The following is a 27,167-nucleotide window of genomic DNA, read 5'->3' as shown; positions in this document are numbered from 1 at the left end:
CAAATACTGCACTAGTGTCAGAATCAGCAGTTGAGTGTTAATTTGAAAAGGCTTTGGGAATCGCCACTAAAGTCTTCGTTGAGCAAAGTCTGCAAAACACTGTCCTCAAAGTCATCAAAGAGCGATCCGCTGCATGTTCATTTGCTAGTGGGATGTTCCAAACTCAATACCCAGAGCTGTGCTGTAGGGCTGTCTTGCAATGCATCTCAGGCCCTTGCAGTGAATAGGTTAATATGTAGGGCACAAAGTATCCAGCTCTGTCCTCAATGTCAGATTGCCTCAGGGGTTGGCAGGCCCCTTGAATTGTGTCCCAGAGGATGACTGAAGAGGAGGGCTGTGTTGACAGTCTGTGTGCCCCGGGGCACTATGGGAGGGGTGTAATCAGTCCAGATCTGCAAACGCTCCAGTGCTTTAGCAATGAACTGACATGACCCTTGTGTGTTTTGGACCACAGATGAAGTGACTGAGTTGGAAAAACCTGGCAGAGGTTTTTGAGACTGCGAAGGACAAATGCAAACCTCGAACACCAAATAAGGGTGTGTGTGCTTGTGTGTGATTCTGCTGTAATAAAGCCAAGCACGTCGTGTGCAGAGGAGACGGCTGCACACTGTACACAGGGGCAGGCCCATGCACATCTCAAGTATCTACTCCTAAAGGTCACCGTTGGAAACCCAGTCACCCAGGTGTCCCCTTGCGATCTAGTTTGTAACCAGAGTTGGCAGCATGTTGACAGTTCCACCAGAAGTATTTTTAACCGAGCAAATGAAAGGGAAAGTACTCTCCTTTATAGCAGCAATCCACTTTGACATTGATATATTTCTTGTAACATAATAGATTTGAGCCTCAACCATGATGATCCCATTAGGACACCATTTATGATGGCATAACTGTGATTATTTTTTTCTGCTGGTGTGTGGCAGAAAAACAGGATCACCAACAGAAAGTTGAAACGTCATTGGGCGATTTCTGTTGGCCGCCTCAGTAAGGCTAACCTGATGTCTATATTGTTCTCTTGGATATGTATTATTGTCCAGGAGATAAAAAAAATCCACTTCACCAGAAACTTGGGGGTTCCTACAGCAAGGAGCACCATGGTTGAGCTGTGCCGGGACTCCTCAGATCCATTAAGGGGAAAAAATAGAAAATGTACAAAAAAAAAGCCTGTTCAGACAAATTGCTACCTTTCCTTTTTTGGTTATAATAAATGCAGCAGTTCCTTTACATTGACGACAATGCCATTATCTAAGCTGCCGATCGCTCCGTTCTCCTGTGATCGATCAGTAAAGATCCTGCTTCACTGGGCATCTAATATGGCCACCTATTTGCAAAGACGAATTGGGGTGGCTTCCTACATGTTTTCTATAGCCAGCCTTAAGGGACCTTAATACATAACAAAATCATTAAAGAGGTAATCCAAGCAGTTAAAAAAAAAATAATAATAATATATGCAACGTTTGATTATCTTTATTGATAACTAATTACCTAAACTGCCAATCGATTCGGTCTCCTGTGATTGGTCAGCAAAGATCCTGCTTCCCAGGGTTCACTAAATGGCTGCCTATCAGTTTCAATCAATCTTTCAGTCAATGTAACTCAGCAGCTACAATGTATTCTTACATTATGAAGGTAACATTATCTATTGTTACAGTTTGCAGCTCAAACTGCTGGGAATATTAGCAACAAATTATCACAAACAGGAAAGTGTTGCACTGCAATATTGCAATATCTTGCACTGCTGGGAAAGTGTTTAAAACCGGAAATAGAAATCAAGCGATTATCCATATATTAAAACGCATTAAATATGGCATTAAGAGCTGAATTTAAAAAAAAAAAGTAGTACTGTATTATCTAATACTACAGAACTGATTTCTTTAAAAAAAACAAAAAAAACCATGTAGGATATTGCTTGAGGGGTATAAAGAGTGAAAAAAAACTGCAGAAAGTATTATCTGTTATTTGCTAGACTGTTAGAAATGCAGGACATTATTGAAATCCCTGCTCTCTGATTGGTTAAAACTCAGGACATTATCCATTCAGTAGTGGTGCAGAATTTTTGGCACCTTGTCACGTGTGTGTGTGTGTGTGTGTGTGTGTGTGTGTGTGTGTGTGTGTGTGTATGTGTGTGTGTGTGTGTGCTTTAGTGTTTTTACAAGTGTGTCTATTTTTTATTTTTTTTATTTTTTTTAAATGAAAAATGTATTATCTCTCAGTAGAAGGTGGCAACCCGGGGCGGATTGTAAGTTTAATGTGGGCAGGGCATGTCACTTACCTGCCTGCCCTCCACCCGCGGCGTCATGATGTCGCTGTGTCACGTGACGGTGCGTTGTCATGGCACAGCGTCGCCGTGTGATGTCGCGTCACATGACGTTCATGGAGCAGGGCTGCTCTCTTACAGAGGTCCCGCTCTCTACCCTGGCAGTCCGTTTCTTTGCTGAGGGGAAGAGCGCGGGGCCTGTGTAACCGCAATGCATAGCGCAGCACCGGCCCAAAACACGTGCTGTGGTACCGGTCATTTGCCCAGTGTCCCGATGGCCCAATCCGCTCCTATCAATGCCACGTGATAAAACTGTATAGACGTGTCTGGGGAAAAAACACAAAGCGTTGAAGGTATTAGAGCCATGGTTTACAATTTTATTTGCGTAGCGACATCCGTAGCTGATTTGTTTTAATACACGGATTCCCTTTAAAGCCTTAGTGCCACATTGCCTCATGTCAGGGCACCTTTTAACCACTTCACAGCGAGGAGCCAGCAAAGTACAGTAGGGCCCCGCTTTTCGGCATTCTGCTGATACGGCGGTACCGAGAAGGGGGCCGCCATATCTGCGCATGCGCAGAACGGGGGCTGCCGAGGTCGCGCATGCGCAGAACAAGGGGTGCCGAGGTTGCGCATGCGCAGAATGGGGTATGCTGAGGTTGCAGACCTGCAGGAGACGCCGAAAATCGCCGGTTGCATTTTATGGCGATTTTCGCTTTACGGCGGGGACATAAAATGGGGCCTGTCTGTATTGCAGAGCAATGCAATGAAAGGATTCATTCACTTTAACAGCTTCCCAAAAGACATTGTTAGCTAAACGTTGCATGCGTCAGAACCCAACGGGATGTGATAATAGACAAGATCGCCAAGCATTGTGTAATGAGTATTATTATGCTTTATTTACAAACAAAAACTTCCACATCTTCTTTTATAGAGCAAAAAATATTGCACATAGAAATACAAGCGTTTAGGAGCACACACAATGTAAAATAAACCTTTGTCATTGGGTGTTTTTGTTTAAAATAATTGTCTTGTAATGCAATCCACAATACCACTACTTTATTTCATGTCACCTATACCACTGAGAACAGGGGACACAGAAACACCAAAACAGCACCAACATAGATCCATTCTCCATTATCACTTATTATTTAAAAAAAAAAAAAAAAATCTAAATTCTTTATACAGTAATAATGGATGGAGCATGCCATTTTATTTTTTTTAGCATTATTCCTAATCCTGGATATTCTTTCAAAAAGAGATATCCGATTTTGGCCAAAAAATTAAAAATCCTGCCACTACAGTAAAGGAAACTCCCAAAATGCAGGTCATAAACGTAAAAGGTCAATGACAAAGCTACTCTAAGCTCTATAACAGAAAAGTCCCGAAAATAATATAATAATATGGTGGACAACTGAGGTAAGTAACAGGCAAAAGTCAGTACGGAGGTGTAGTAGAATGAACGATGGAAAAGGTCTCTAAGGACAGCAGGCAGACTATGAAGGAGCTCCATTGGACAACGCTACCTGGGATTGCTGTGTGATGGAGAAACAATCTGAGTACCTCTATCGATCCCTCTTGTAGCACTCCTGGGTCTGTGTGCGGCTGTCCCGTTAGCAGTGAGGACACGGTGGTCCTGGCGGTCAGCTGCACCTCCTCACATCAATGGCGTGGAGCTCACGAGTGCTGGTAGTGCGTCATAGCACTTCCGGTCCGTCCAATGAACGCTCCCCTTCTTAGTTGATGTGTAATCCACAGAAAGAAGGTAATAGAACGCCAAACACCTATAAGCCGTATCTTGTGATCCTCAGCGCGTCTGGCCAATCAAAAAGCAATAACATGGTGGAAAAGATTGGAAAGTAAATCGCTAAGTCCAAAAATGCACCATCAGCTCACCAACTGCGAAGGCTTAAAAACATTTATTGAGACTACATAAAATTGAAAAAAGGGACAAACAAAAAACTAATACATACAACCTCCTACGCGTTTCAGGCTCCTAAGAGCCCTTTCTCAACGCGTAGGAGGTTGTATGTATTAGTTTTTTGTTTGTCCCTTTTTTCAATTTTATGTAGTCTCAATAAATGTTTTTAAGCCTTCGCAGTTGGTGAGCTGATGGTGCATTTTTGGACTTAGCGATTTACTTTCCAATCTTTTCCACCACATAAACTTAAAAGGTAAGGCTAACTAAACTGGCTAAATTGTGTTATGCACAGTATTGCTGTGAAGTGAACCAATGGAAAGAGTGTTATATCTCTGGCGCTCGGCACATAAATGAAACATATATAAAGGATATATACAACCAGAGTCGATGTTACTGGTAGATCCAATGTTGTACTCCACGAGTAGATGATCAAACATGGAACAAGAATAAATAAAAATACATAGTGTAATACTGCATGATAACCTGAACAAGTATAACAAAAACACAAAACAGCATCAACAGAGTGCTGGTGTTCAATGTTGGCTTCCGGGTGGAGCACTCCCCATGCTCTCGCGGGGACAGACCTCTGCAGCTCTGTGGCTCCAACCTCTGTGGCTCGAACAGCCTGTGGATGTGTAATCACAGCTGCAGATTCGCAACTGCAGATTCTCCAGGACCCTGCCCAACAGTGACGTGCGGATGGTAACGGCAGATTCGCTCGTGCCCCGATCGGTGTAATGACCCAAATCGATAGTCAGCGGGAATGTCAGCAGGAAGTTAAGCAGTAAAGTGGAAAAGCGGGACCACCCTACGCGTTTCGGAAGACGCAGCTTCCTTCCTCAGGGGTATAACGATAATGTCTCAGTCCCTGTATGTCCATATAGAAATAGTTCCAAATAAAAGGTGCAGTACACTTATTGGTAGTTACGGACATGCGCAGTATAGATATCCAATCTGCTAGGTGCCTCAGCAAAAAATACAAACAAATACATAAGACAAAAAACAATAAAAACATAAACAAATAATAATTAAAAATAAATAAACCATTGGTGTATGATATTCCTTCTATATGTGCAGAGCATTAGTGACCAACCTCTAATTGCTATCATATATTTATATTTATTATATCAATGTAAAGCGTCTGAGATGCTTTAATAATTATATCAATAGCATCCTACAATGTTCATAAAATGCTATATATGCAAAACCATGAGATATATCTTGAACAAAGAGAGTCCAAAATGTGCATTATACAATCCCTATGATGTATGTATGTCTATACTACAAATGTGAATATAAAAAAAAGGTGTCTGTGTGATATTAATAATAATCCATATGAATCATAGTGTCTAGTACTTGGTGTAAATAGCAATGCAGCTATGAGTATTATGCATACCAATATCAATAATGGCATTAGTATGCTGCCTACTAGAGGAGCTGTGCACAAAACCAGTGTGAGTGCATGTATGTGCTCCTACCTAAATGAGGGAGCTGTAAACAGAGGATACCAGTACAACATGTAACCTATTTAGTGATAAACTAATATATAGTGGGTGATATGTGAATACTTGTATTAAACTAAAATGTGAGTTAATATAAGTGTTACTATAATGTGATATATAAATACAATATTACTGATAGGATTAGGTGACAAATGCTACAACATACAATGAACGGTAATAAGATGGTTATAGTAAACCACTTATAGTTCCTTACTTGTCCATCAAAAAGGATTTGAGATCAAACTCTATATTGAGACCAGATGGTGCTAGAATCTGGAGCTCATAGATGCAAAAGGATTCTCTTCTGCCCAGAAGACTTGTAATGTTGCCTCCTCGCCAATGAGGCGTGAGGACTTCTATTGCCATACATTTAAGACCCTTAGGATCTTTGCCGTGCACTTGGAGGAAATGGCTAGACACACTATGTGTGATCAAGCCCTTTTTAATATTGTAAATGTGTTCATATAGTCGACGTTTGATGGACCTGGTGGTCATACCCACATACTGCAGACCACAAGGACATTCAAGGAGATAAATGACATTAGTGCTATTACATGTGATATGTTGTTTGATGGTATATGTCCTAGATGTGCTGATGGAAGTAAAAGAAAAACTTTTCGCACTGTACTTGCAGGCTGTACATGTATTGCAAGTATAGTATCCCTTGGCGGCATTGTTTGTGCGGTGCTTAGTTCGCATCAAGGGGCAGCTGGGAGCTAATTTTTGACATATATTTGATGCTTTTGTAAATATAATTTTCGGGTTGATAGGTAGTATATCTACCAAATCTTTATCCGTTCTTAGAATTGGCCAGTACTTGCGAAGAGTTTTCCTTATGGCTGGAGCCATTTGGTTATATTGAGTGATGAAAGGTATATTTATTGTTGTTTCTGTTTTTTTCTGCTTATATTTTAAAAGGGTGGTTCTATCTATTGATTGCACTTCGGATATAATTTGATCTAATTCATGAGACGGATATTTTCTATCTATGAATTTATTTTTTAGATCTTGTGCTTGTGTGTTGAATACATCTGGAGTGGAACTATTCCGTTTCAGTCTGGTAAACTGTCCTTTTGGTATATTATTGATCCAAGCTGGGTTGTGATGACTATTGGCATGTAGATAATTGTTCGCTTGAACTGTTAAAAAATGTTTTAGTGTGTAATGAATTATCCATGATGTAAATAACTAAATCTAAAAATTCTATTGAAGTGTTACCTGATGAAAAAGTGAATTTTAAATTAAATAAATTGTCATTCATATAGTGTTGGAATGATTCCAACTGTTGCTGCGAACCTGACCAAATGAAAAAAATGTCATCGATGTAGCGCCGCCAGAGCACCAGGTTTGCTCCAAAGGGGCAGCTGGACCAGATTAATTTATTTTCCCAGCTGCCCATAAATAAGTTAGCATAACTTGGAGCAAACCTGGTGCCCATGGCGGTGCCACATATCTGTAAATAATATGAATTGTTAAAATTAAAAAAATTATGTGAAAGAATAAATTGAATACCTGAGATTAAAAAAAGATTTAAATGCATTGGAAACTGAAGGGTCATTATCTAAAACTTGACCAATAGCATCACAACCCTGTGCATGGTCAATGACCGTGTATAACGAAGTGACATCAGCTGTTACTAAATAATAATGTGGTAGCCATTGAATGTCATTGAGGGTCTGCAGTATGTGGGTCGTGTCCCTGAGATATGATGGGAGCTTAATAACATATGGTTGTAGGTGATGGTCTATGAATTGAGAAAAATGGGAGGTAAGTGACTGAATTTCTGATATAATTGGACGTCCAGGTGGTTGATCTAGGTTTTTATGAATTTTGGGGATTATATAAAAATTTGAAATGATGGAATATTGATTATAAAGAAACTCAAATTCCTGTTTGGTTAGGATTTGTTGATTTAGGCCCATGTTTAGAAAATTTAATAATTGTTGTCGATAATTGACTGTAGGGTTGGAGGGGAGGAGTTGGTAAGTGGACCTATCTCCAAGAATATGTAATGATTCCTGAACATAGTATGTTTTTATTCCATGATTACCAACCCCCCCCCCCCTTTATCAGCAGGCTTGATCACAATAGAGTCATTTTCTCCAAGTGCACGTAACACACATTTCTCCTCAATGCTGAGATTATCTCTTTTGATTTTATATTTGCGGCTTTGCATCTCTAGATCATCTGTGACCATTTGTGCAAAGGTGTATATGAATATAATATATAAATATATGATAGCAATTAGAGGTTGGGCACTAATGCTCTGCACATATAGAAGGAATATCATTCCCCAATGGTTTATTTTTATTAATTATTATTTGTTTATATGTTTTTATTGTTTTTTGTCTTATGTATTTGTTTGTATTTTTTGCTGAGGCACCTAGCAGATTGGATATCTATACTGCGCATGTCCGTAACTACTAATAAGTGTACTGCACCTTTTATTTGGAACTATTTCTATACGGACATACAGGGACTGAGACATTATCGTTACACCCCTGAGGAAGGAAGCAGCGTCTTCCGAAACGCGTAGGGTGGTCCCGCTTTTCCACTTTACTGCTTAACTTCATGCTGACATTCCCGCTGACTATCGATTTGAGTCATTACACCGATCGGAGCACGAGCGAATCTGCCGTTACCATCCGCACGTCACTGTTGGGCAGGGTCCTGGAGAATCTGCAGTTGCGAATCTGCAGCTGTGATTACACATCCACAGGCTGTTCGAGCCACAGAGGTTGGAGCCACAGAGCTGCAGAGGTCTGTCCCCACGAAAGCAGGGGAGTGCTCCACCCGGAAGCCGACATTGAATAAAAGCACGCTGTTGATGCCAAAGAGGAACACTCGGAGCAGACTGGCCACAGGGAGAGAGGGGATACTCTCTGAATATCCACTGCCAGTTACCTTCTCACTTCTGGTAAGCGGGTACTTCAGCTACAGCAGGAGTTTATCAGTGGGACCCATTCCACATTTTAATCTATAGCACTATCATTTGTGTTTTATTAATTGTGTTTTATTAAATGTGTTTTGTATAACTATCAGTCACCTGTCTGTTCTCAGCATTTGTTGTTTGTATTGTGTTTTTGTTATACTTGTTCAGGTTATCATACAGTATTACGCTATGTATTTTTATTTATTCTTGTTCCATGTTTGATCATCTACACGTGGAGTACAACATTGGATCTACCAGTACCATCGACTCTGGTCCTTTATATATGTTTGATTTATGTGCCCAGCGCCAGAGATATAACACTCTTTCCATTCATTCTTTCTGACCTGGGGTCAGAGTTATATCACAGGCAGCCAGCCAGCCATTCTTTTCAAGTGAATTCATATATTTTCATATCCATCACATTTAGAAATTAGTGCTACCTTATTTGTTTTTCTGTGAAGTGAACCAGCAACAGCTTTTTTTCTTAAACCTCACTGGTCTCTTTTTCATGCGTTTCTTCTTCTTCTTCGACCAATGAGCGTTTGAAAACTCTGCGCACTCTGTGGTTTCATCATCACATCTGTCTTCTATAATAATCTTCGTAAACAGTCCTAGACATTTTGTTGATGTAGCTAGTTCCATGAGCAGACAGTATGCAGAGTTTTCAGTGGCTAAGGAAATATACTGTTTGCTCTAGCTGGTGACAGGCAGCTCGTCTCAGGCGAATGTGTTACTTGCGTGTCACTGGTTTTCCTAGCACAGCTCATGTCAGAGCTGGAATTTGCAGGCTGCTTGAAGGAGAGGAGATGGCTGCACTGTGATGTTGGATCAGCAATGTGCTTGAGAAATGCAGTCTCATGTCTGTTTGGGTGTCTATCTGATCTTGACTGTCACTATGCTTATAGACATTTAAAACAATCTGGATTGGCTAAACCGGTTTATGGTAATTAGTCGCCTCAGCAGCGCTTCTGACTCATTATGTAATAGCTGTATTAGCTGATAGCTGAATCAGTAAATAGGCATAGAAATAACACTTACACTATTTAGAAATAAAGCTAAACACATTATTTATGCGATTTTGTATTTTCTTTATTTTTATCGTTTTGGTTTTCTCTGTATAAAAATGAATGTAATTTTCTGACAATGGGGAAAAACCAAGACCCATGTGGATAAACACTTTAAAGTTCTATGCAGAATTGGAGAAAAAAAATCAGAATGTTGTATATTTCTGCTAGAAGTTCATCACACATTATATAAGTTATGGTGGGTAAAAAAAAGTGACAAAACCCTCCACTGTACAGTAAATACAAATATCACTTGTGAGCGCATTCACATGTCTCAGACAGGTCTGCAACACCGCTTTTCACCATTATTTCTTGGCATACAGTGCTTCCACTGCAGCCAGGGATTCTGGGAAATGGCATACAAATGAGCACACAATGTCACCTTTGGTAGAATTTAGAGCCTTATTCAATAAGGTCTGATGAACTGAGATTGGCCAAAACCTGCTGTTGAAGTCATTGGCAGCTTAGGACCTTAAGGGGTTATTCATGTAGGTAACCAGTTTGCCAAGAGCAAGTTGTCAAGGAGAGTCAGTCATCGGCTCTTGTTAGGGGACCCTGGGGGTTTAAAAATAAAAAAAAGTGGGGGGGGGGGGAAGTTCACCCAAAACTGCAGGAGAAGGCCCATTTACAGTGAAGAAGAGGAGTTCGGGTTTCCCTACCTAGCTGGAAAAAGAGAAAATTTGCGCCAAGAAAAGTTTTTTGCCTACTATTCAAGGTGTGGCTTCAGTCCTTTCCACAGAATGATTCCGCTGCCTGAGTCTTTCAGAGGTTATTCACCAACCTCTGTATATGTATGAGTAGAAAAAGGGGGGGAAAAGTCCTCGGGCGCGTCACTCTGCTCCCAGCTCCACGACGTATGTTACGTGTAAAATAGAAGAGAGAGGGGAGGGCCACAATAAAAAACAACTCAAAGTTATACACACTTCTTTCTTTAGAGTGGGAAGGGAGGGGTGGGAGGGGAAAAACAGGGGAAGAATGATATTACAACACACTGTTTGGGTAGAGACACACTCACATGGAATTTCTAATATCATGAGCTGGTGTTCTCTCCTCAACACGTGATGACACAGGTTGTAGGTGAGGAAGTGCTCTCTGGTATCTTCCTTGACAAAAATAAAAGGGAAAACAAAATAGTGCAATACAATTTAATTAGACAGTGGGTGAATGAGATTTAAAACTTACAAGCGACCGATATTTTCAGGCATAGAAAGGAGATGTCGCCAGACTCCACAGCATATCCCTTTCTGGGTTGCAGTGTTGCTTCTCGGCTGATCCCTGCTGGCAAAAGGTCTTTGTATCTGTATGTGGGGATAGTTCTGGCTGCAGTGTGGATACTTAAAGCCCGTGCACAGGCTATGTTCTCCTCCGGCCGCCTATCTCCTCCACAGATGCAGTCTTCAGCTTCCTTAGTCCGTTGCGCGTGCGCATGCGCAGACGGCAAGACGCTGGGCCAGGATACAGGGAAAAGAAACTCCTCGCTACGGTGGCTTGGAAGAACCAAAAAACGTCAGACGCGTTTCGCCAATGCTTCCTCAGTGACGTTGGCAGAGTCAGGGTAGCAGCAGTCTTTTATATCTTGGGAGTTCTTCGGTTTAACCTTAGGTGTGCTGGTTGTTCTCTAGTCACATAGGATGTTCTATATAGCCAATCTACACTGATACACATATTAATAAATAGTATAACATACATTCACATTATATCTTGTTTATAACACATAACATATTTATAAAAACAGGTGGCATGTTGAAAAACCTTTATTAATTACATGCGCCCTGTAGGGAATTAAAAAGGGGAAACTGAGACGGAAGAAATATTGGGCAATCCAGGATAAAACTTTGTTGGGGGTGCCAATTAATATTAATTATAATGAACTACTTTTTGGTAAAATCCTATAAAAATGTGGATTAAAAAATTATAAGATATTAAAGACAAGGGTTTCTAAAAATGCCGTCTGTTTAACAAAGAAGGTATATCACATGAATAACAGAACGGGTTAACAAACACTTAATTGCTGATGCTGTTTTGTTCAACTAGTGTGCATGGTTGTTCTGAGTCTATATTGCTTTGAAGTGGGTGTTTTTTTAATCCAAATTTTTATAGGATTTTACCAAAAAGTAGTTCATTTTAATTAATATTAATTGGCACCCTCAACAAAGTTTTTTCCTGGATTGCCCAATATTTCTTCCGTCTCAGTTTCCCCTTTTTAATTCCCTACAGGGCGCATGTAATTAATAAAGGTTTTTCAACATGCCACCTGTTTTTATAAATATGTTATGTGTTATAAACGAGATATAATGTGAATGTATGTTATACTATTTATTAATATGTGTATCAGTGTAGATTGGCTATATAGAACATCCTATGTGACTAGAGAACAACCAGCACACCTAAGGTTAAACCGAAGAACTCCCAAGATATAAAAGACTGCTGCTACCCTGACTGCCAACGTCACTGAGGAAGCATTGGCGAAACGCGTCTGACGTTTTTTGGTTCTTCCAAGCCACCGTAGCGAGGAGTTTCTTTTCCCTGTATCCTGGCCCAGCGTCTTGCCGTCTGCGCATGCGCACGCGCAACGGACTAAGGAAACTGAAGACTGCATCTGTGGAGGAGATAGGCGGCCGGAGGAGAACATAGCCTGTGCACGGGCCATAAGTATCCACACAGCAGCCAGAACTATCCCCACATACAGATACAAAGACCTTTTGCCAGCAGGGATCAGCCGAGAAGCAACACTGCAATCCAGAAAGGGATATGCTGTGGAGTCTGGCGACATCTCCTTTCTATGCCTGAAAATATCGGTCCCTTGTAAGTTTTAAATCTCATTCACCCACTGTCTAATTAAATTGTATTGCACTATTTTGTTTTCCCTTTTATTTTTGTCAAGGAAGATACCAGAGAGCACTTCCTCACCTACAACCTGTGTCATCACGTGTTGAGGAGAGAACACCAGCTCATGATATTAGAAATTCCATGTGAGTGTGTCTCTACCCGAACAGTGTGTTGTAATATCATTCTTCCCCTGTTTTTCCCCTCCCACCCCTCCCTTCCCACTCTAAAGAAAGAAGTGTGTATAACTTTGAGTTGTTTTTTATTGTGGCCCTCCCCTCTCTCTTCTATTTTACACGTAACATACGTCGTGGAGCTGGGAGCAGAGTGACGCGCCCGAGGACTTTTCCCCCCCTTTTTCTTCCCTACCTTGCTAACTGACAGCAGCCACCACGGGTGGTTTCGTGGCAGGCAAGGAAGTGCAGTGTGCAGTGAAAATTATTAGTATCTTCTCATCATAAGATACCTACATGTTCCACAGCACAGCCATGTACTGCAATATAATTAACGGATATATTTTGCAGTAGTCGTAATACCTTTTAGTGAACCAACAGATCTCCATAGATGAATCTATAGTATGCAGAGCTTTTCAAACCTCACAGGTCTCTTTTTCGTGTGTCTCTTCCACCAATGAGCTTTTTAAAACTATTTTCTTGATCGATTAAAGCAGGGGCGGCCAACTCCAGTCCTCAAGGGCCACCAATAGGTCAGGATTGAAGGAGCCACTGATTGAGCCACCTGTGCTGAAGCAGGGATATCCTGAAAATCTGACCTGTTGGTGGCCCTTGAGGACTGGAGTTGGCCACCCCTGGATTAAAGGGTATGATAACTACGGTAAATCTTCACTCCTTCAGGACCACTACGTCAATTAGACTATTGCTACAATGTTGGAGATGGGGTGACATGCAGCTGCAGAGGGTGTTGCTAAGTAGGATGACTTCTAAAGAACATGGTCATAGAACGAAGAAGTGTCACAGCCGGAAAGAAGCAGGAGAAAAGTCATACCCCCCCACCACACTCGCATACACACTGTCCTCCCCCTTGAGATGACGTGGCAGTGCACTGGAGACTTTAATGCCCTGCCAAAAGTATTTTCAAATAAAGATCATCATCTTCCAAATTTGGACACCACTGTGTTGTCTGCAAACAGTACAGACCTTTGTGGTGAGGTTGGGGGTTACAAAAAGCACAGCCAACAAACACACGCAAATAATCTCAGCATGAACAAATAATGATAAGGGAGCCTGCAATGTGTGCACATGTAGGCTTGTATTCATCATATAAGAGGCAGAAGACCACGCAACACATTACAGAGCACTGAAGTGATTGGCATCACACTGAAGTGGTTTAGGCTTGTTTCACATTTCTCTCAATGAAGGGAGTGAATCAGCGGGCACTGCTAGAAAAAATGGATGAAGGCTGGACTGCGCTAAAAAAATGCCTTTATTAAATCATGGCAAAATAGAATAAGTGAGTCGCCCCTCAGTGCTCTAACACGTTTCACCCCTGTGGGGCGAAACACGTTAGAGCGCTGAGGGGGGACTCTCCCTTTTTATCTGTATTTTGCCATGATTTAATAAAGGCATTTTTTTAGCGCAGTCCAGCCTTCATCCATTTTTTCTAGCAGTGCCCGCTGATTCACTCCCTTCATTGAGAGGATTTTCTACACACCATTGCCAGCAGCCTGGAGCACGTCGATCCGGACAGAGCAGCAATACTGGAGTAAGTGACTATTTCATTACATACAATTTACAAGCTACCCCAGGTGAACAGCTATATATGTGCGGGATATACATTTTGGAGGGGTCCGCAGTTGGTTGCAAGACTACTCCGGTCAACACTCTGTGTACCACCAGGCTGCTCCCACATTAGGGGTAAGTCAGGAGACTTTGCTTGGAATCATTCTCTTAACTCCTGCGTGTCCGTCATCGTTTTGCAAAATTAACATATGGACTATATATTCCTGGACTGTGATACTCTGCAGCACATGAAGAGTTGTGGGGGCTCATCCCTTTCAACATTGTTTCCCTTGTTTCACATTTCAAAATAAATGTAATAACTTTGCAATATAGACTGAAAAAACCTAACTGCAAAAGACACTGGCAAATAATACAGTGTATGCAACACAGCTTTAGTTATTGTCTATCTCGAGCAGTGTTTTCCAACAAGAGTTCCAAGGGCAGCCCTAGAGGGTTCCCTGCAATTTTCAGGTCATTTGAATATTGTACCAAATACAGAAGAATTTACAATGCATCTGATCTCAGAATCGCTATTAGAGAGGGCTGGGGTTGCTTACAATGCATCTGATCTCAGAATCGCTATTAGAGAGGGTTGGGGTTGCTTACAATGCATCTGATCTCAGAATCGCTATTAGAGGTGGTTGGGGTTGCTTACAATGCATCTGATCTCTGATGCACTATTAGAGAGGGTTGAGGTTCCTCAGAATTTTACAATATAATCATAGAGTTCCTTTACTAAATAAATGTTACAAAAACACTGATCTAGAGTCACATACAGCAGCAATTCCAAAATTGCAGTGATGACAGAGGAGTTATAAGATAGTCCCCTCAAACTATGTATTCATCCATATTTTCAAGAATTATTGTTTTGTATCAGTTAGATTCCATTGAAGTAAATGGGACGTTGATTTTAAAAGTCAGTGAGACTCCAAATCAGCACAACTTATAGGAAATCCGTAAGAGTTGACATGTCTGATATTTCTATAGAATAGAAAACATGAGATTTTGGAATTAATTGTGTCAAAGATTAAAGAAAGGGCACCACTTGCTCCTTTTTTTTTTACCTCAATGTTTATTACATAGATCGGAAATACGGGGTCTTAAGAGCTGAACCATGTTACTTTCAGCTCCGGGATCTTCTGGTTTCCAAGATACTTACCGGGGAAGTTGCTGCCGGAAGCATCCCCTCCGCGGGAAACAAAATGCAAAATAAATCTCCCGTGTTACGTGGGCCAATAGGAAGTGACAACATCATACATCGCAGCTTTCTATAGGCTCGTGGGGTCACAGACATTTAAGCAAGGACGTAACTGGCAGCAAATACCTGGCCAAGTATCTCGTTCAGCTCCGAAGACCCGCTACATATATACAGTGGCGAGAAAAAGTTTGTGATCCCCAATGATAATTATGGCAATTCCATAGTTTTTCCATGATAAGTTTCTCAAATCAAAACCAGTCTATTCTTAAATATCCAACAGGGTTAATATTAACCAATTCCATGTCTTGTGAAACTAAATAATGTATGAGTAAAGGGTATGTGTAAAGGTAAGTGAAACACAGATTTGATCAGCTAAATTAAATTAGAATCAGCTGTTCAAATAATTAGGTAGATCGTCAGGGGTGAGTTTTGGAGGCCCCATCCTATATAAAGATCAGAAACTTTATGATTTTGGTCTTCACCATACAGGTGTGGAAACACGTCATGCCACGATCAAAAGAAATCTCGGGGCTCCAGAAAAGTAGTTATTGATGCTCATCAGTTTTGAAAGGGTTAAAAAAACATTTCTAAGGCTTTGGGACTCCACCAATCCACCGTCAGACAGTCTACAAATGGAGAAAGTTCAAGACCACAGTCACACTATCTCAGGAGCAGTGATCCTACCAAAACTTCTCCAAGAAAAAAACGTCAAATCATCCAGGAAGTCACTAAGAACCCCAGAGTAACATCCAATGATCACATCCAAGACCACTCTCGCCATGGCTAATGTGAGTGTTCATGACTCAACAATCAGAAAAAGACTGAACAAGAATGGTGTTCATGGATGGATAGCCAGGGGGAAATCACTGCTCTCTAAAAAGACCATTGCTGCCCGTCTGAAGCTCCCAAGGAGCACTTGGATGATCCACAAGACTTCTGGAACAATGTTTTATCTGGACAGACTAATCAAAAGGTAGAACTTTTTTACTTCAATGAGAAACGTTATGTTAGGTGAAAACCAAACACTGCGTTCGGACAAGAGAACCTCATCACAACCGTCAAGCATGGCGGTGGGAGTATGATGGTTTGGGGCTGGTTTACTGCCTCAGGACCTGGACGGCTTGTCATTAACACAACAATGAATTCTGCATTATATCAGAAGATTCTAGAGGAGAATGAAGGCCAACCGGTAATGAGCTGTAGCAAAAGTGGGTCATGCAGCCAGACAATGATCCTAAGCATACAAGCAGATCTATAAAAGAATGGCTGCAGAAGAAGATATTCTGCATTTTAGAATGGCCTAGTCAAAGTCCGGACCTAAACCCCATTGAAATGTTGTGGCAGGACCTGAAGAGAGCTGTCCATGCAAGGAAGCCCTCAAATGTCACTGAGTTGAAGCAGTTCTGTAAGGAGGAATGGGCCAAAATTCCTCAAAACTGATGTGATCGACTGACAAGTAGTTACAGGAAATGCTTAGCTGAAGTCATTACTGCTCAAGCGGGCGCCACCAGGTACTGATTCTAAAGATTCACATACTTTTTTTACACGTGGATATTGAATGTTGAATCATTTGTGGATAAATGAATCTTGAAAAAGTATCATGTTTTTGTCCCATTTATTTGATCAGGTTATCGTTATCTATTATTAGGGCTTAGATTAAGATCTAATAACATTTTCGGTTTGAAATATGTGAAAATCCTAAGGGGTTCACAAACGTTCTCGTGTGTGTGTGTCTCATAATGTAGATACGCCACCCCCCGCCCCCACACAATTTTTTTTACATTTTCTTATGGGAGATCGTGTCTGCGCGTGTGAGTGAAGGACACTATCTGCACTGATGAAGAAGGAATGGGGATGAGCACTTCTGTTCCATCGTCGGTGACGGAGCAGTCACGTAATTGCAAGTGCCAGGTGGGCCACAGGGCCAGGGTGCACTCAAAGAGTTAAGGTCACAGTCCATGCCGATCGGCAATTTATTGGGGTTTTTTTTGTTCCCACATTTCTTCCTTTTGGAGACTTTTTATTTTTTTGCCTTTCCAATGCTGGTTTTTTGTTTTCAATTCCGCTTCAGGAGATGTATGGTTTTGAAATAATTAGCGTCCGGTAGGTCAAAATGGAGCTCTCCCTGGAGCCCAGTGCAGGACGCCAGAGATTAAGAAGATCTTTTTTTTTTTGTGGTTAAAAATCTTGATTTAAAAAAGAGAGGAGCATAACATGCTCAGCAGGCAAGATACTAACATTACATGAGTTTGCTGCTATAACCTTTAAGCCGCGCTTATAGTGCTGGCGACGCGACCGATGACGTCACCCTTCGCCACCCGCGATAGTTGTAATTTGGTTTTTAGCGACGGTCGCCAATTACGTCACCAAAGGGGGCGGGCCGCGATCTCTGATTGGTTTAGAGACAGTCACATGTGGCGACGGTCTCTAAAAAATAAAATAGACCTGGCTACCAATTTCTTTGCCACGACGTTGCTCCGTCGCGCCCTCTCGCTTACTATAAGCGCAGGCGACGGAGTCAATGTATTTGTTTTCGAGCTGCGTCGCCATCGCAAGGCACTATAAGTGCATCCTTACAGTGCCAGGGATCCGATGGCAGGCTTCTGGTCATGTGAACGATCACATGACACGCCCACACCCGGGGGGGGGGGGGGGGAGGTGTTCCACACTTCCTTTTAGAGATTAAGATTGCCGCTCAGCCTAAAGAATTGCTTCAAACCGAGGTTTTGTGATTACCCAGAAGTGGCTATGGATCTGCAGCCCTCCTCTCACCTTTGTTTCCAAGCATTTCAGATCTCTCCCTCTATATCAGGGGGGCTCTACTCCAGTCCTCAAGCCCCTCCCCCTCAGGTCAGGTTTTCAGGATATCCCTGCTTCAGCACAGGTGGCTCAATCAGAGGCTCAGTCCCACACTGAGCCTCTGATTGAGCCACCTGTGCTGAAGCTGGGATATCCTGAAAACCTGACCTGTTGTGAGGCTTGAGGACTGGAGTTGAACAGCCCTGTTATTTATATTCTAGCAACATCCAGTTCCAGATACCCAGATACCCAGCCATATTTACCCCTTTGCTGCCCAAAGGACATTGTTTGGCACCTGGTGAAAACACCCATCACTTTTGCAAATAGCCAGTCATTATTAGACCTGGGATTTCAGAAATAAGGGGAAATAGTTCGTCTTATCTTCTAAAGAGGCATTTGTGCTTGTAACTAAATGACATAACACAGTAGGCTGTTATTTCACAGGTGCAACACTTGTCGCAGCACTGATGGGGTTAAGGCCTTGCCGGCAAAACGGGTCATCAGGTGGAGGAGGAAAAAAAAGGGGGGATATAAATGTAGGTAGTCCAAATCCACCCTTCGCCTTCCAACACCAAAGGCCATGGGAGCACAGTAAACATGCAATAGCGCTGCCAATCTAAACAGGAGGGACTGTAGTAGGCCAAAGTTGAACACACGCCTGCCAAATCCCCTCCGGCAGTCAGACGTGTTCCTCTGCAGAGGAGGAGAGGAGGAGGAGGAGGCGGCGGTAGCAGAGGTTTTTGCAGATCATCCTCGCTGTTGCTATGGCAAACCAGTTGCGTAATCGCTGCTTGACACCTCCAGCCTGCTAGGTCTGCACACGGAGGGGAAAAGAAGGGGCCCTTTCTACGCCACATACCGGGCAAAAGTGATCTTAATACATCGAAACTTTGAAGTATAGGCAAAGGGCACACCAGGCAATGCATGGGTTAAATGGTTAAAGTCCGCATAGGACCCACAATGTGCAGGGTGAGAGGTATTGGTGGAAGTCCGATTTAAAAAAAAATCCAGAAAGGTAATTTATACTCATAAAATTGTTAATGCAGCAATCCTGTCATGTTTTAATATATCTTTTGGGGTTTTTTTTTTTTTTTTTTAACTGAAGGGTGCCTCCGTGTGAAGCCACGTTATTGTTTTAGCTCCAGGGACCCCATTGGCTCTGTAGATATTTCCCGGTGCTTCCTGAGGGGAATGAAACGGCCGTCCAATAGGAAGCCACAAACACAATGATATGCGGGCTTCCTATCGCACGTGCGACCCGCACATTTTGGTGGCTATTTTGTTTATTGTGAATGCAGTTTCCCCCTACAGGGTGTGGAAACTTCACTGCTAAGTCTCTCAGGAACCAGTGTGTCCCCAGGGGTTAAAAACAGCGCTGTCTAGTTCCAGAATCCTGTAAAAAATAAATAAATATATAGGTTAAAAAATAAAAATAAAAAAGCAGCTAGGGGTGCCGGTTTAACCCTTTCAGTGCCTAAGACCGATGCCACCGGAGTGCGACCCGTTTTCCATCACTCAGCATCGTGATTTCTTGGTGCAGCAATCACATGGTCGCAGGCGGATCCCCCCCTTCCCCCCCCTTCCCCCCCCTTCCCCCCCTTCCCTCTCCCCCCCTTCCCCCCCCTTCCCCCCCCCCCTTCCCCCCCCCTCCTTCCCCCTCCCTTTCTTCCCCCCCCTTTCCCCCCCCTCTTTCCCCCCCCTTCTTTCCCCACCCTTCTTTCCCCCCCCTTCTCCCCCCCCCTTCTTTCCCCCCCCTTCTTTTCCCCCCTTCTTTCCTCCCCCCCCCCCTTCCTCCTACCCTTCTTTCCCCCCCTTCCCCCCCTTCTTTCCCCCCCTTCCCCCCCCCTCCTTCCCCCCCCCCTCCTTCCCCCCCCCCTTCCCCCCCCCCTTCCTTCCCCCCCTTTCCCTTCCCCCCCCTTTCCCCCCCCTTCTTTCCCCCCCCCCTTCTTCCCCCCCCTTCTTTCCCCCCCCCCTTCCCCCCCTTCTTTCCCCCCCCCTTCCCCCAGGGGGAAACAAGGGGAAGATACTCCTCGTACGTTCCGATCATGTCAGTGGTAAACGCGACCCCTTCCTAGAAAACACATTTAATGCATGGCGTAGCGTATTCGGCACCTCATAGGGACCCGAGAGTGCTGTTCCTTTTGATGTGCAGCGTATGTCTTGGGTCACTCAAAGGGTTAAAAGATAAGAAATGATAATGTGCCCTATCTAAAACCGTCACGCCTCTATTAGTCGTCCAGGTTGGATCCAGCCTCCCCCTCCGCACTATCACGGTGGAATCTGGGAACGGGGTTTCCTATTGACAAATGAGAAGTTGCAGCCACCGTAAATGGTCTTCATACACTGAATGTCATCTAAAAGTGTCTTGTACTGATCCCTAAATATTTTCAGCCTTTTGTTTTTTTGGGCTGGGTTCTCATGGCATATTATTATCAGGCGCCACAGATTACTTGTAGGAAGATAAACAAATGAAATATGTTGCTTAATACTTTAGTTCCTTGCTGTCATGTGTCTTCCTTATAAACCTTTGTTGAGATTGCACTTTTAGGCTTGTTCTATAGTAGGTGCGTGCACGTGGCGCACACTTTTTGTGTGTACAGTGCATGCTGCCGGGAGCGACAGGTTTGCAGTGTGTGTGTATATATATATATTTATATGTATATGTAGATTGTGTTATTAATTTATTATATATATATATTTTTAAAGAGACACGTAAAATAAGAATAAATTATTTATTAACATTGTACATACACATACATTACAGCGGCGCGAATACTTACTTTTTGAGTCTTTCCCGCTATCGCCCGGCTCCACGCTCACTGCCGTGCGCGCTCGCGGCCCTTGCATACAATGGCTGGCTAACCACAGCCAACTATAACTGCCATGCGCACCCCCCCCCCCCCCACTATATTACGGGCCTTTTAGAGTAAGTGTTGTTTTCTTTTGATTGATGCTGACCCACAGATGCTATGCAGCACCTCATAATATGAAATGTTGTGGTGTTCACCGCAGTAATATTTCGTCACACACTCACGTACGTGGCTTTAAAATACCTCTGTTTACAGTGGCACTCGTTTCACATGACCTCCTCTCCTCCGCCCTCTGCTTCTCTCCTCCCTCCTTTGCTTCTCTCCTCCCTCCTCTGCTTCTCTCAACCCTCCTCTGCTTCTCTCTTTTTCTCCCTCGTCTGCTTCTCTCTTTTTCTCCCTCGTCTGCTTCTCTCTTTTTCTCCCTCCTCTGCTTCTCTCTTTTTCTCCCTCCTCTGCTTCTCTCTTTTTCTCCCCTGCTTCTCTCTTTCTCTTCCTCCTCTGCTTCTCTACTCCCTCCTCTGCTTCTCTCCACATGAGTCCTAATCTCTAAGGAAATACTCAGAATGCACCAGCTTAGTAAGGTGAGGAAGCGTTTGGCATGACAGGCTGATGACAGACCAGGGCTTAGTAGCTTATTTGTTCATTGTATTTAACCTTTTCAGTGCTGATGGAATTAACTTCCTGCCCTGCCCTTTTAACGAGGCCCAAACATCCTGTGCAGCACTGGAAGGCTTTTGTGGTCAAAGAAACTGCTCTGGCAGGATTCCCATCATACACCTGTTTAATGTTAAAGGAGTTACATCAGGGGGGCGCAAACTTTTTTCCCTGCGCCCCCCTGCCGGCTGTCCCCTCACTCCCGCGCCCCCCCAACCCCAACTTACCCTCGCACCGGCGTAATGACATCACGTTGCCATAGCAACGTGAAGTCACATGACCTCGCAGCGTCATTGTGACGCCGCGTTGCCATGGCGACGCTGGGAGGAAGCCGCCGGAGCCACGGGTAAGTATGGTTTACAGAGGCCCTGCAGCTCCCCCGGCACTTAATTTAAGTGCCTTCGGGAAGCGCGCGGGGCCTCTGTAAACCCCGCGCCCCCCGTCGGCAGTCTCGCGCCCCCCCTGGGGGTCGCGCCCCACAGATTGCGCACCGCTGAGTTACATAATACCTCAGCTGTCAGATCTCTCGCTGAAGGATCAGACAATCAGCAATGTGTTGCATCCATCTTAGGCCAAGCTTATAGTACCGGCGACGCGACCGGTGATGTCACCCATCGCCGCTAGCAAAAGTTGTAATTCACTTTCCGGCGACGTCGCGGGCGACCAGGTCTTTGATTGGTTTAGAGGCTGTCACATGTGGCAACAGCCTCTGAAAAATCAAATTTGACCGGCTTCAAAAATTCGCGCCATCGTGCTTACTATAAGCGCTTGCGACGGCGACAATGCATTTGTTTTCGAGCAACGTCTCGTCGCCAGCACTATAATCGCAGCCTTACAGGGGGTAAATATGTCCTTATCACTTTGGTATGGCCATGCTTTTTGCAGGATTTTACTTTCAGCGTGACCAGTATTACTCAGTCATAGTGGAATTAACCTCATTGGACGACGATACTCACATATGTTCACACGTTGGTTCAGTCCCATTGTTACTTCCTGAACATTTAGACCAAGGGTGGCCAACGCCAGTTCTCAATGGCCACCAACAGGTCAGGTTTTAAGGAAAGGTGCCTCAATCAGTGACTCCGTCTTCGCCAGGTCAGGTTTTAAGGATATCTTTGCTTGAGCCACCTGTGCAGAAGAAGGGACTTGACATGTTGGTGGCCCTTGAGGACTGCAGTTGGTCCTGGTTTAAGATGTTATTTCGAAGGCATTCTAATCCTACCACATTGGGGAGGGATGGGAAGGGCCCTGGCAGACTGCAGAGGCATTCTATGAACTCGTGGATCCTGTGTGTGCACTTAGGCTGCGGTCCACTAACTACCGAGGCGTGCGCTGTGCGATCAAGCCCCGCCCCCCCAGTTCCTCCGGTCCCAGTTCCTACCTTGTCGCACACCTTTCCCCAGCGGTGCACGACAGGTTTTCAGGCAGGCAGGGGAATTTGAGATTGGCATTTGCGATGGAGGCGTGGCAACGCCCCCGCCGGCGGTTCAACCAGTGAGGGCGAACCAGCCGCGGGACGTCATGGCCACGCCCCCGCAAACCTACCGCCACGCCCCCTCCCATTGCAAACGTTCTCTCTCCCCTCAGATCGCGGTGTAGCGCTGTGCACGCGCCGCCCCCCCCCCCCGCCTGGCGCGCGTGCCACAGTACTGACTGGGGACTCGGCCTTACATCTTATTCTGAGCTCACCAACCTGTACTGTCCAAATATGGCAACAGCCAGGATAACAAGATTACAAATTAGTAGCTCTTGGAATTAGGAAATTACAAATGCAGTTTGGCATATCTATATTGGATAGAGAATCTGCAGGGGAGATAGAAGTGAACGATTAGGGAAAAGTGAAATGTTTCATAAGTTATAGATTTATGGTTTATGTCTTTAAAAGCAGAAATCCACGCTGCTCGACTAAAAAAATAAAGTGCTTTCCTCGTCTGAACCAGGAGGTCCCCGGAGTTTCTCTGTCGGCCCCAGGTCAGGTTTGAAGGATATCCTTGCTTCTGCAGAGATGGCTTAATCAGTGGCTCAATGACTGAGCCACTTATTGAGCCACCTGTGCTGAAGCAGGGATATCCTTAAAACCTGACCTGTTGGTAGCTCTTGAGAACTGGAGTTGGCCTTTCCTGCTATAGACAGATACAACTGGGAAGCAGCACTGCAAATAGCCCGAGCTGATCTGTCAACATGTCTCACCTTTGCCCCAGGTGAATGAACTTAGGCGGCCAGAGGTTTATTTAGTCTCTACACATTTCCAGCCATTGACGGAAGAGACAAATATTTGAGGTGTGTATTGATGAGTATTGCACACAAAGGTCCCCATAACATACTGTTCCTTTTTCTGTTTCCTGAACTTGATCTTTAGAAAATCAGTGATGATGGGTAATGTAACACCTTATTTTGCAATGTACTGCCACCTCCTTTGGTTATACACCGAAGCCTGCGGATAACAGCCCTACCCCCTCCCCACTCTGTCAGTGGCACTGGGTTTTGTATTTCTCTGGGAACACTGGATTCAAACATGTCTGCTACTTATGGTGGCGTCATTAGTCAAACAGATAAACATAATTACTTTGCAAATAAAGAATAGAGTAAAAAGAACAATCTGTGACTTTGAGTGCTGCAGACCGTCCTAACGCCAAAAGATAATAGATTCAGATTGTTAAAACCATCGACGGTATTTGTTTACTATGGAGATGTTAACGATGTAACAAACGGTTCAAAAATACTTATGCTTGTCTGTTTAAAAAAAAATGTATATGGCAACCAACTGCAATAAAACATTAAAGCAGCAATTTTAGCGTTATAGGTTTGAAGCAGGGGGTCTCTGGAGCTGAACCATATTCATTTCAGCTTTGGGGACCCCGTGGATTCCAGAGATATTTACCTCCGTAGGGTGTTCCGCTTGAGCTGTGTAGGACTATCGAAATGGCGGATTTAAAGCTTCCGCGTGCCCATAGGAAGCCCTGACTTCATTTCTTGTGGCTTCCTATTGGTCAGCGTGACCGGGAGCTTTAAACCTGCGGAGCTCCTACCAGTACCCCCTGTAGCGGTTAGTATCTCGGGAAGAAGGGGGTCTCCGGAGCTAAAATTAACGTGGTTCCACTACAGAGACCCCCTGCTTCCCACCTATTAAAAACCCACACATGTTCTGCTGCTTTAAACATGCCACTTCATTTTCATCCTAGACGGGACGACTGCTTTTTATATGGGCAATCCCACATAGTAAGTCAAAAATGTTTGTTTTACACAACAACAATTAATGATTAATATAACAGGCTTCCTTAAAAGGATGTAAGTAAAACGGAAAAAACAACTTTTGTTACTTATTTGTACCTTGTGAAAAATGAATGTTTTCCTTTTCCGCAGGTCTACTGAATTCAAGCTTATGAGACTTACCTACATTTGTCTGTTTGTAAAGTGATTATGAAATCGTCATTGGACAAACAAAGAACTATACTTGTCTGCCATTCAGTTTAATATAACTTGTTAGACACGCCACTGTCATTGCTGTTGTTCACTTTTGCCCTGGGAGGGACTGGCCCTGTAAGAGCAGGTAGATGTGCTGATTACACACACAAACACGTTTCGCCTACCCTCTGGAGCCTTTATCAAAATAAAATACATTCTTTTTGCATATTTACGTGTGCCTATTCCTTTATAATTATAATTTATATATATATATATATATATATATATATTGTGACAGAGTCACTGACTCAGTAGGCTGGAATAGTGAATGGAGAGACGCTGCAGCCAGTTCACAGAGTGTTAATCTCCTCAGACAGAAGGAAGCACACCTGCAGCCTAATTAAGCAGGAGGCCTGAGAGACTGCAGGTTTAAAAGCAGGAAGTGACACACACACAGAGAGCTTGTTTTTCCACAGGAAGGTGGAGAGAACTCTCCCGGCTTGGAAGCCGTAGCAGCTGCTGCTGCTCTGGTCCCCAGTCCTGCGAGGAGCTTTGCTGCTGGGACCCCAACCCAGGATAAAGATAAACATTGCTGCGAGGCTGGACACAGCCTGCTCCCCGGAACCGTGTTCCTGTTTGCTGTTTGGAGCTGCAACAGATAAGACTTTATTATTACACTTATTGGTTATACTTTGTGTTGCATATGTTTTGGGCATGACCAGATTAGCTGGCTGTCTTGTTAGTAAGGGCTCAAGAAGTGAGTTAGTTTCCCTAAAGGGAACCGGCTTTAATTTTCAAGAAAGTAGTTTCTTAAAGGGACAGTGCACCCATACTTTATTTTGGTTGTGGTTAATAAACCACTATAGTTGAACGTTTCCCACCGTGTCTAGCGTCTTACTGACCCCGCTGCGAGGCCGTCCTGCTACAGGTGGTGTCAGAAGTGGGATTTTACGCCTCTGGGGGTCAGTAGATGAAGATGTGTTGAGATACTGAACTCAAGCGGAAAAAAAAAATGATTTTTGCTGAAGCGTGGAAGTTACAGCTAGCAAGCGCTGAGTGCAAATTTTGCCCCGTCGGGTATGTAAGGATTGCTGTGTAAAGCTAATGCCTTTTGCTGAAGTGAGTGAATTTGCAGCTAGCAAGTGCTGTGAGATAAAGTCTTATTTGTATAGCAGCTCCAGCAGCAAACACAAGCAGCGCACCTATGGCAGAGCCAGCTGCAAGAGATACATGCAAGTCTGCAAGCGGCCAAGGAGAAGCAGCAAGTGCTACAGGAACGGCTGAGTACCCAGTATGTCCCCACAGAACAGCATGAGGAGCTGAGGGCCACGCTGTACGCCACAAGAGCATCGCTGGGGGCGGAGCTTGAAAGCCAGGTGATTCTGTGTGAGAGGGAGCGCGAAAAGGTCCAGAGACTGGAGCAAGAGCTGGAGAAGCAGAGAGGCAATTCCATCTCCATGAGTCGGTATGCCAAGGAGAAAGAAGCCTGGAAAACAGAAGCAGCGGTGATACTGGCGACAAAAACTACAGAGCTCCAAAAGATGAAGGCGGCGCTGACGCAAGCCCAGAGCAAGCACCGGGAAGAGGTGAAGGCCCTGAGAGGGGATTTGCAGGATCAAATTGAAGAGCTGCAGACGCAGATTGCGGAGCGCAAAATACAAATCGCCGAGAGGGAGGAGGTGACCGTCCGTCAGGTGGCTTGCCTGACATTGCGCTATGAAATCGAGATGGCTGATACCCACAGGCTGCTGGACGACACGGCTAATGAGAGGGACCGACTGCAGCTGGAGCTGGACAAGGTCTGGGAGGAGCACAGGCAATTGCAGGTCAGAAATAGAGGAAAATAAACAGATTTAAGCCTTGCGCTGAACCTGCTAAGAGATGTGGAGTCGCGACTCAACGCCAAAGAGGATGAACTGGCAGCGGCACTGAGTGAAAAAAGATTTGCAGAAGGACAGCTTCATGACCTGAGGAAGGACCTGGAGTCTGAGCGTGCTGGCCGCAAGTTGGCGGAGAAACAAAAGCGTGACCTGGACGAGATACTCGAGGCCCTAAAGACTGAG

At 43.9% G+C, this 27,167-nt stretch overlaps 1 protein-coding gene and 2 long non-coding RNA genes across 3 annotated transcripts in view; all 3 read left to right on the top strand.

Moving 5' to 3' along the window:
* Positions 1-27,167, top strand: part of PIGL (phosphatidylinositol glycan anchor biosynthesis class L) — a 108,678-nt gene that overhangs the window by 30,065 nt on the left and 51,446 nt on the right. The gene's annotated exons all lie outside the window — the stretch shown is intronic.
* On the top strand, positions 2,137-13,619 carry LOC142491505 (uncharacterized). The gene is made up of 2 exons (XR_012800416.1): positions 2,137-4,019; positions 13,354-13,619. It is a non-coding gene; the product is annotated as an uncharacterized LOC142491505 (long non-coding RNA).
* Positions 23,721-25,330, top strand: LOC142491504 (uncharacterized). Its single transcript, XR_012800415.1, has 2 exons — positions 23,721-23,979; positions 25,063-25,330. It is a non-coding gene; the product is annotated as an uncharacterized LOC142491504 (long non-coding RNA).

The sequence above is a fragment of the Ascaphus truei genome, chromosome 3, assembly GCF_040206685.1.
Source record: "Ascaphus truei isolate aAscTru1 chromosome 3, aAscTru1.hap1, whole genome shotgun sequence".
Classification (NCBI taxonomy): Eukaryota; Metazoa; Chordata; class Amphibia; order Anura; family Ascaphidae; genus Ascaphus; species Ascaphus truei.
The sequence above is the reverse complement of the archived record's forward strand: the minus strand, read 5'-3'. Positions and strand labels throughout refer to the sequence as shown.